The sequence below is a fragment of the Ammospiza caudacuta genome, chromosome 6, assembly GCF_027887145.1.
Source record: "Ammospiza caudacuta isolate bAmmCau1 chromosome 6, bAmmCau1.pri, whole genome shotgun sequence".
Classification (NCBI taxonomy): domain Eukaryota; kingdom Metazoa; phylum Chordata; class Aves; order Passeriformes; family Passerellidae; genus Ammospiza; species Ammospiza caudacuta.
The window spans coordinates 406,852-416,732 of NC_080598.1; the positions used below are offsets into that span (position 1 = coordinate 406,852).

The 9,881-nt window shown below is 47.5% G+C and overlaps 1 protein-coding gene across 2 annotated transcripts in view; it reads right to left on the reverse strand.

The window, feature by feature from the left end:
• The window catches only part of HIPK3 (homeodomain interacting protein kinase 3), a 69,434-nt gene extending 63,693 nt beyond the window's left edge, over positions 1-5,741 (reverse strand). For both annotated transcript variants that reach the window (XM_058806583.1, XM_058806581.1), the window contains exon 1: positions 5,571-5,741. The gene's annotated coding sequence lies outside the window, so the exon portion shown is untranslated. The remainder of the gene's footprint in view (positions 1-5,570) is intronic.
• Positions 5,742-9,881: the final 4,140 nt, after the last annotated feature.

Below are 9,881 nucleotides of genomic sequence, written 5' to 3' on the forward strand. Positions count from 1 at the left end.
TAACTAGAGAAAACCCCTGAAACAACCCAAAACCTGTTTTCTCAGGCACTGGTGGCTGCTTGCCCCAAGGCAAGCGAACAACCAAGCCAAGCTTGGTGATAGAAATCTTGCCTCACCCAGTAATTTAAGTTCCTTGGAGGTTTTAGTGTCCTGGTGACACGAAGAGCAGCTGCAGGACAGTGGAGTGTGGTGACCCAGAGCAGCCTCCAGAACACAGGAGAGAACAAGACACACTCAGAACAGTGGATTATGAAATCCAACAGGCTGGAGAAGTGGCCATGGGCATCTCCAAAACCTCCTCTTTTCAGGGTGTTTATGGGACTCGGCACAGGTATCAGGAGCTGAGCTTTCCTGCCCAGAAGTTTTCCAGGACCACATGTATCCAGCAAGTGATCACACAAATAAAAGCTGACTTTTTACATTAAAAACGTTATTTGTACTTCATTTGTAGTGCACTTTAAAAAGCACTAAAAAGTCTTCTAGAGCTGTTACATTATTTCAGCAAGAATGGAAAGCATGAGTTTAAGATTACTGATGTTAAAGATAGCTTTTTTGATGGGAGCGCCCCTCCTAACATGCAAAAAGAGTTCTCTGTATGTAAGAACCCAATTAATACCCAACTCCCAGTTTAATACTGGGAGTTGCTGTAGCCTTGATCATCCTAAAAGATAGGAAAATATTTCTTATGTCTATTTTGTCTTTGGATGTTTGACTGCATTTTCTTTTATTCCTCTGTTTCGGAACTTGAACTTTGCATTTTCCTGTTATAGCCAAATACTGTAGCGCATATGAGAACTGGATAAAAGGGTTATATTCCTTACTTACTAAAAGGAATAATTTCCTCATATTTTTGTACTGCATGTTATGCTTTTAGAAAAAGTTTACACAATGCTGGAATTAATAAATATGTACAGTTAATATTCAGAGAGCTATTTTGAAATTACACTGACTCCAAGCCTCAGCATAAGGAAAAAAAACACAACTAAACTATTTGAGTCTACTTGTTTAAAAAACACTTGTTATTTGGCTCTTCTTCCTTTTCCAAGCCAAACTGCTAAACCAGAGATTGTGAAAAAGTTACCCACTATCAAAAATGCAGTATTAAAATGCTATACGGAAAAGTGATATACAATGAAAAAAATACTACAAAGCTTTACAAATATTATCCCTAAACTGCATCTAAAACCAAGACTCACACCAACTCCTGTCATCTTTTTCAATATTCACTATATTGAAATAAAACAACTGAAGAACTGGGGAGAAGAACCTAACCTATAGGAAATACATTATCAAATATAAAATCCACCTTCACAGTTACATGATGCTGTTCCCCTGCTCACCTGTCACTCAAAGCACAGCGACTCTGAAGAAAAAGTTATAATTTCTTTAAAATTCTGTATAAGAGGTAGAAGCTCTAAATTAAAACACTCTCTAAAGGGGTGGGGGGGGGGGGGAAGCCAAGACCAGGTAACAGGATTTTCCAGGCTTTATCCTTCATTATAGGTTATTTCAGGTTAAACAGAGGGTGCTGAGTGCCTGCAGAAGTCAGGAAAGGTAACCCATTACTAACCCATATCATAGCATCAGTTATTTCAGGCTGCTTTAAATTGAGTTAAATGGTCATTTCAGGTGCACTGCACTCCCAGCATGGTCTGCAACACGCTCAGTGCTCATCCTCCTCCTTTCCCCATGTCTCATGTTGTGCTCAGCCCAGTCACAATTCTGCAGCACAGCTCAGACACCTGAAGTCCCATCCTACACTCATGATCTATTAAAATTAATTAATTATTTTCTTTCAAGACCTATTAAAAGTAATTCATTGTTTTCCAAGATCTTGTAAATACCAACTAATTCTGCAAATTACAAAAGAAGTTGGTATTAAAAGGAAAGAGGAGACCTTTTCTTTCAAGATCCATTAAAAGTAATTAATTATTTTCTACTCCACCTCTGACTGTCAGTGAAGGGATGACAAGAAACAGAATATTTCAGTGACTTAGGAACTTGGACAACACAAAATGGTACAAACAAGCTTTTTTGAAGTCTGAAAGGCAGATGCTATTTCACAAAACCCAACAGCCAACTCGTGACAGAGGAATGTTGGTGGCACCACCGTGACACTTCCACATTCCTTCTTCCCTCAGCCAAGGATCACCAGGTGATTACCAGGCCTGCTCTACCCAACTAGTACTTCTGGCAGTCACAGCACTTTCATTCAGCTCTAATGCCTCTGCAGATCAGATGAAATCATTTCATATATTCAGAAAAGCTGAGGCTGGTCTAATAAAAAAAATGTAGGAAGGCCTCTCTGTCCTCTGCTTTACTCCCCAAAGTTCTGTGCAGAAAGCAGCACAGTAAAAAAAGAAATAGAGGGGAAAGGTGTTTAGCGCTCCTTTCAGCTTTCTAAGGATGTAGAGAAGCAGTATTTCCTACAGGTAAATATCTAGTACACTAGAAATACATTCTATCTCACAGAAGGATCAGCCTTCTGCCTCCTAATGAATCAGATCAGGTGAAATCATTTATATATTCAGAAAAGCTGAGGATGATCTAATAAAAAAATGCAGGAAGGCCTCTCTGTCCTCTGCTTTTCTCCCTAAAGTTCTGTGCAGAAAGCAGCACAGTTAAAAAAAAAAAAATATAGAGGGGAAAGGTGTTTACCCCTTCTTTCAGCTTTCTACGGACATAGAGAAGCAGTATTTCCTACAGGTAAATATCTAGTGCAGTGTAACACTAGAAATCCCTTCTCTCTCACAGAAGGATCAGCCTTCTGCCTCCTAATGAATCAGATCAGATGAAATAATTTCATATATTCAGAAAAGCTGAGGCTGATCTAATAAAAGAATATAGGAAGGCCTCTCTATTCTCTGCTTTACTCCCCAAAGTTCTGTGCAGAAAGCAGCACTGTGTGCAGGAACTGTTCTGTAAGTGCCACGACACCCCACACTGCAACAGCGAAATTTAGCTCCACTAAAAGCAGTTTCTCCTCCTGAATTTAACATCCCTCCAAAATACATGTCCAGCCTCAAATGACAGTGCTGTTCCCGTGCCAAACGCTGCTTTTCTCCCCTCTCACACACAAGAAAGGCAACCACAAAATTCCCGTTCCAAAAGGCACCGCTTTGTCAAAAGGGCCTTTGTTGCCGTGATCGGCACGCTGGCAAATGGGAAAATACAAGAAAGAGATCCTATGGAGAGGTAAAAAGAAAACTGCTCTGAAAACAGGAAGCGTGCAGTCCCTTCAGAGAGGGGTACACACACCTCAACACGTGAGCTTGGGGAAACACAGCCTGACATTCCTACACCTCTGCACTGGGCTTTCCACAGGAATTCAGTACAGTTAATTCTGTTCCACCCAGGGGCTGGTGAGCTGACCAACCCTCTGCCTCTGAAAATGCTGCTGAGCCTCCCATCCCCTTCCACAGATGCCATCAACCCCACAGATGCTTTTGGAAAAAAAAAAAAGAATTGTTTTGAAGCAACTGCTGCAAACTGTAGGACACAAGGAGAAAAGCAGCGCATGCAAATAAATTCTGGTGGTTTTTTATCAGTTAGTTCTGAAAGATGAGTTGCAAGCTCAGCCTCCCTCCCCACACCCTGTCTTTGTCTCTGCTATCTTGTTATGCAGGAGCCTGTCTCATTTCCCTGTTTCCACAGGTAGTTGTTTGAAAGAGACGAGGGAGGAAAACACGCAAACACACACACACACAAAAAAAAAAAAAACAAACAAAAAAAAAAACCGAAACAAAGGAAAATTCACAAGCGCCGCAGAGACCCCAGGGCAGGGGCAGCTTCCCGAGCAATTTTTCAATGTAACTTTATTCCAGCTCATGGAACCCATCCAATTCCACACCGCCCCCAAGCCCGGAGAGCCACGCACCACCACCACCGCAGTCGGAACCAGAACACCCGGCCAAATTTATCTATTGAAAAAAAAAATTCATAAATTAATTTCCAAGCACGAGCGGTGCCACACCCTAGCAGAGAAGCCCCCAGGAAGAAGAGGAGGCAGCGAAAAGTCCGAGGGCTCCCAGCATGTGCTACCATAAAAGGTCCGCAGATAAAGGCGCCCCACGGCTCCAGCGGGATCGGTTTTCCCCCGGTAAGCCCGCGTTAACACTTTGCTCTATTTATTTGCCATCTCACCACGCCGCTTCGTAATACAGTATTGACCTATTTTCCAGGTGCTTAATTAATCTCTCCGCTGGCTGCCACGCTTGTTAGGCAGCTACTGTGTGTATTTTAAACTTTAGTTTATAGAAAGCTCTAGCAAATTAAGTCTGTTACGGAATTATTATGTCAGTCCTCAGAGTTCATCCCAGCTTTCCTACTTAGTGCGACATCAATCAGAGCCTAAACTTTTTGCAAACGATGTCATGGGGAGGTAATACCGGGCAGAAAATGAATAATCACAGAAACATGCATTGTTATCGACAACTACAGCTTCAACTAATGTAATCGTCGCTCATAGTAACATACTTTCCCACAATTTCAAAACGCTGAAATAAACAAGGCGATACGCAAGTAGGGAGATGTGAAACACACAAGCAGGAAGATGCAAAAACATCAGAGCGCCACATAATTTCTGGCAAGTCAAGCCCCGGAGCGCCAAAAACTAAGTTAACAAGGAAACAAACAATCGCAGTTTCTGACATTTTAAGTCAGATGCAACAGTTAGCAACAAAAGTACAACCTCAAAAGAAAGCTCTTTATTATATACGTGTAAGCACATAGCATTGACGATCGAGGGCTCGATCTAAATAAAAGTAATTTTTACACACTCATCACAATTTCCTACAGCGTTAAACACATGCAAACGCACCTGCCAGCTTTACAATTGATACCACGACGAATCCAGAACAAACCCCGCACAATCCCTGCCGCAACCATTACGGCAAAGCCTCCGGCACACAAACCCCTCCGCTTTCACAGAGCCCGTTCTTGGGAACTGACCAAATTTTAAAGCGTCCACTTCCTTTCCAGTTGCTGTTAGCGATGCCGGCCCCGGGCACCATTTGCCGCCCCAGCCTCCCCCCAGCGCGTGTCTCTGCTCGGGGCTCAGGGCCGAGGGTCGCGTCCCGCCGGGACTGCCAGGAGCGGCCGCGCCGGCGGCCGAGCAGCACCGGGGCGGGAGGAGCCGCGGCCGCGCCCCGGGACCCCCCGCAGCCCGCCCGGCCCCGGCGCTCCATACAAGGCACGGCAGGAGGCGGCGCGCCCGGAGCGGAGCGGGGCAGCGCCGGCAGCGGGCGAGGGGCGGCCACACCTCCCCCGCCGGGCGGCGCCGGCCTCGCCCGGCACCCGGGGCGGCTCCGGGAGGGGCGCCGGGCCGCGCCGCGGAACGGGAAACTTCGGGGACGCGGCGGGGCGGGCGCCGTCGAGGGCAGCGGGAAGGGGAAGCGGCGCTGCCCGCTCGCCGCCGCCGCGCTCGGCCAGGCCGGCGGCGCTGCCCCGGGCAGGGGGGTCGGGTGTGCCGCGGAGCCCCCCGCGGGCAGGGCGCGATCGCCGCCGGCGGAGGCAGAGGCAGCGCCGCTCTCCGCCCGCGGGGCCGGCCCCGCTCGCCGCCGGCCGCTCACCTTCACGGGTCGGGCCGCGCTGGCGTCCGCGCTGGAGCTGCCGCCGCCGCCCTGGGCATGTCCGGGAGCGCTCCGGGAAGCGCCGCTCCGGCCGGGCTCAGCCGCTCAGCCCCGCCGCCGCTGCTGGCGCCGCCGCCTCGGCCGCTGCCATCTTGTCCTGGCGGCTACGAGGGAAGAGCCCCGGCTCAGCCCGCTCGACAGACCGGGCCTCCGCCTCATCTTCCCGGGGAGGGACCCAACCCGCCCCCGGCCGCCGCCTCCTCCGCCTCCGCCTCCTCCCGCCTCCGCCCTGCCCGCGGCGGCCTAGCGGCGCCCGCCGCCGCCCATCGCCCCGGAGCGGCGGCCGCGGCCCCGCCGAGCGCTGCGGAGGGGGCGCCGGCCGAGCCCCGCTCCGGCGCGCCCCGGCCCCCGCCCAGCCCGCGGGGCGCAGCCTGCGGGGCGCTCCCGCCGCCTCCCGCTCCGCTCCGCCCGGCCCGGCCCGCCGGCAGCGCCCCCGCCCGGCCCCGCCGCGCAACGCAGCCGCCGCCGCCGCCCCGCCCGGCCCGGCCCCGCTGCCGCTCCTCTGCTGCCCTCCCGCACCGACCGGCCGGGGCTGCTGGGCCATCACCGCCCATGGCAGCAGCTCGGCGGCGGAGCCCCCTCAGCGCCAGCTGATGGTCCCCCCGGGAAGTCACCCCTGGGAGGACAACTCGGGATGCTCCTGCAGCGAACTCCCCCTGGGAGGACAAGTTGAGATGCTCCTACCCCGAACTCCCGTGACGGTCCCCCTGGAAGTCCTGGGAGGACGAGTTGAGATGCTCCTACCGCGAACTCGCCTCCCTGCCCTCCCCGGTCTGTCACTACCTGGAGGAAGGCAGCCTGGTGCTTTGTGGGGGCTCTGCCAGGGGCACCTGTACAACTCCCAAATCCTCCGGTGCTGGCCATCCCGATCACCGCACCCGGAATCGGTGAGCTCTCCCTGCCAGCTCCCAGCTAGCTGCCAACTCCCGTAACACTCATTCACAAGCACTCAACGTGCATAACGATGAGCAAACTGGTGCCAGGACAAAGGCCTGGCTCTCAGGACCTGGAGCTTAGAAGATGACAAGGTGAGAATGAATTTACCACCTCCTAACTCATTTAAATGAGTGGTAAGACAAATAGGCTTCCCCAGCCAGCCCTGGAAACAAGTGTGAAGCATCAACCTTCCAGATCTGGTCTGGCATCCTTCCCTGGCTCGCAGTCCTTGCCACGCTAGCCCGAGCCCGTCAGACACACCACCAGCTTGAGAGCAAGCAGGACAGAGCAAATGTATTGCCCAGTTTGCATCCTGCATTACAGTTCAGCATTTTGCCTTGCTCAACTCTTCACAAAATAACAGGATACACCCTCAGTAACAACATGTCCCTAATACTATACATCACTTAAATATTAGTGGTTTGTAGGACTGGTCATCTTCTCTGCAAACAGCATTCTTGACCCGAAATAGTGTTCAGCTGATGTGGGGCAAAAAAGGAATTACTGTTTGCCTATAAAGTATTTAGCCCCAAGATAAATCCTTGGCAACAGCTCCAAATGGACATCACATGCTTCTCCACCTCTTGCCAAAAATAACAAAGAATTTCTTTATTTACTTGCACAACTACACGTACTCTGCTATTTTTTTCTCACTACTTGTTCCAATATTTTCAACACGTGTCTGCTTGACTTTCACCTTTATTTAGGACCAATCCTTGTAATAAAGATTGTTAGGATGTGAAGTCAGAATTTGAATTAATTAATTGGAGAAGCCAGACTTATTGTACGGAAGTGCTAAAACCTAACATTGGTTTTACTACCACAACACCACCAATTTTCAGTCTTGTAAGTAATGAGCCATATAATTTAGGGCTGGGGAAGAAATAGGTGGGTGTCAATGGTAGTAAATTATAGCACTCAAGAGCTGCTCATAACATCTATTGCTTACTAATTTTAGAAATATTAATCAAGCTCCTAAAAAATAACATCCTACAGAGTTATTTCTACACGTTTTATTAACATATAAATAGACAGTAAATGTTGATAAACATTCTTGTTGATTACTTAACCATACAAACTCTAAAATGGCTTAACAAAAAAAAGCACATTAAATATATGCTGATTCAATCCATACTTGATCTGCAAACTTAAATTGGTGTATATCACCCCAAATTGTGATCCGCTGACGAGTATCAACATGTTTTTTAGGATCTATTTCTAGCAAATTTCTCGTGTTTCACAATGCACCTTCTTACAATTTGATAACCAAACCAATCCAAATACAGTTGTTAATTTCAGTGTTACCAATCCTCTACTAACAGGCAAAATGATGAATCCAGTGTTCCATGGATACATCTGCATAATTTTAACCAACTTTCAGAAACAGATTTGAATTTAGATGTAGAAAAGAAGGGGTGCCTTTGGGCTCATTAACATCTCTTATCATGCTGTTCTCTCGCTGGAGTTTTGGGTGGGTCGCGTTTGTCACAGCACCTCCTGAAACATCCCAGCACGGTCAGTTCTCTCCTCGTGTTCCAGTTTTTGCTAATTAGATCAAGCTAGACTCCCACTCACCTTGCAACAGGAGTATCACCAGCTTGTAATCAAACTCTCAAATCTCGTTGGAAGTCCTTCAGCTGCTCCTGTGGAGCACAGCACCGCTCTGCAGATCCATTGTTCGCCCTTTTTTCCTTTCAAGCTCCCTCAAGGGGCTCCCTTCTTTGGCAGCTGTTTCAATTGAAGCTTTCCTCAGCCTTAGGGCTGAGGGCTGGCCAGAGCCAGTGTGAGCTGGAGGGATGAACCTCCTCTGTCAGTGACTCCTAGGGATGGCTTTGGCCACAAAATAGTTTTGAAGTGCCCACAAAGCACAATAAAACAACATTAGATGTATCAGCAAGCTTTAAACACTCTGATGACCGTTTCTATCAGAGGTTAAATCTGTGATCGTGTCTCAGAAGCCCTCACATGACTTTTTTTTTGTCAGCTGGAAAGCAGCAAACACTTCCCTGTCCTAATTTTCTCTTGGCAGGTCCATTTGTGCTGGTAGGCAACAGAGGGGTTAATGTGGAAACTCCTGTTACACCTGTAAGTGCTCTGGGCTCCTGATACCTTTTGGAGGGGAGGGTTTTGTTTCAAAGTGCTTAAGTAACTCGGTGGAAGGAGGCTCTGTGTCATTTAGATTCATTTATGAAGTTCAGCACTGAAACACACACCCCCGTGGGCTCCTGTTCCTCCTTGTCTGCAAGCCCTTGCAGAGGATAAGCACTAGTTAGGTGTGAGCGCTCTGAGTGGAAAATAAAACCCAGAAGTTAGAAGAAGAAGATATTTCCAACAGATGCGATCTATTATACAGCAAAAAGAAACAATCTGAGGACAAACACAGGCTAGAAGCTTTTGGCAGAACACCTCGCAATGACATTTTGTGCTATTTTTGTTACCAAAATCCCAAGTGTAGATGGAGGCTGAAAATGCTTTGGCTAGAACAATTTGTTTTACTCCTCAAACTGCTATAAGCTGTATCATCAAAACACTTTTTACAGCCGGGATGAGTTGCTCATATCAGCTTATGGGTCGCTTGCATCAGCTTGACTCTTAATTTTTGACCAAGCTTGGAGTCCTGAACGAGGCTGTGCCATCACAGGAGAAGCATTTTTAACTGATGTTATTGTCACTTAAGTATGACTTGTATTATGAAAAACAAGCATTCGATATTCTGCATTTGGATCAAAATTTTTCAAGGTCCAAATTCCTGTGGAAACATGTAAAGGGGTTAAACCGATAAAGTAACTGAGAGTTAAGCTGATAAAAACTGCTCTTTTAAAATATAAAAATTTAAATGTACACTTCCCACTGATTACCATCAGATTCAGACAAGCACAGTTCAAAGTGCCCCATCTCCCCTCCCCATAGATATGTTTACTAGATATACCCAAAATCCAGCCTTCTGTTGCTGGGTGTAAATGGAAAACTACTTTCAAATTTAAAGCAAACATACACTTTGCTCCTTTTGCAACAACTGGAAGGACAGTTGAGAAGCACTGTGTTTCCTCAATTAAAAAACACACAGTTTTCTCTATGCATTTTCCACTGAGACATTTGCAAAAATAAGTACAAATTTCACCCTTTATTTCCACTTTATTTTTTGCAGATTTAATGCAGAACTAAAAAAATAAAAAATATCCAGACAAGTTGGTGAATTGTTTGTTTGTTTGTTTGTTGTTTGCTGTTTGCCTTACAAATTCAAAAGCCTGGCTCCTCTGGAAAGACTTAAAAGCTGCTAGGGACAGAAAATGCTTTCCATGGGCTCATGGTGGT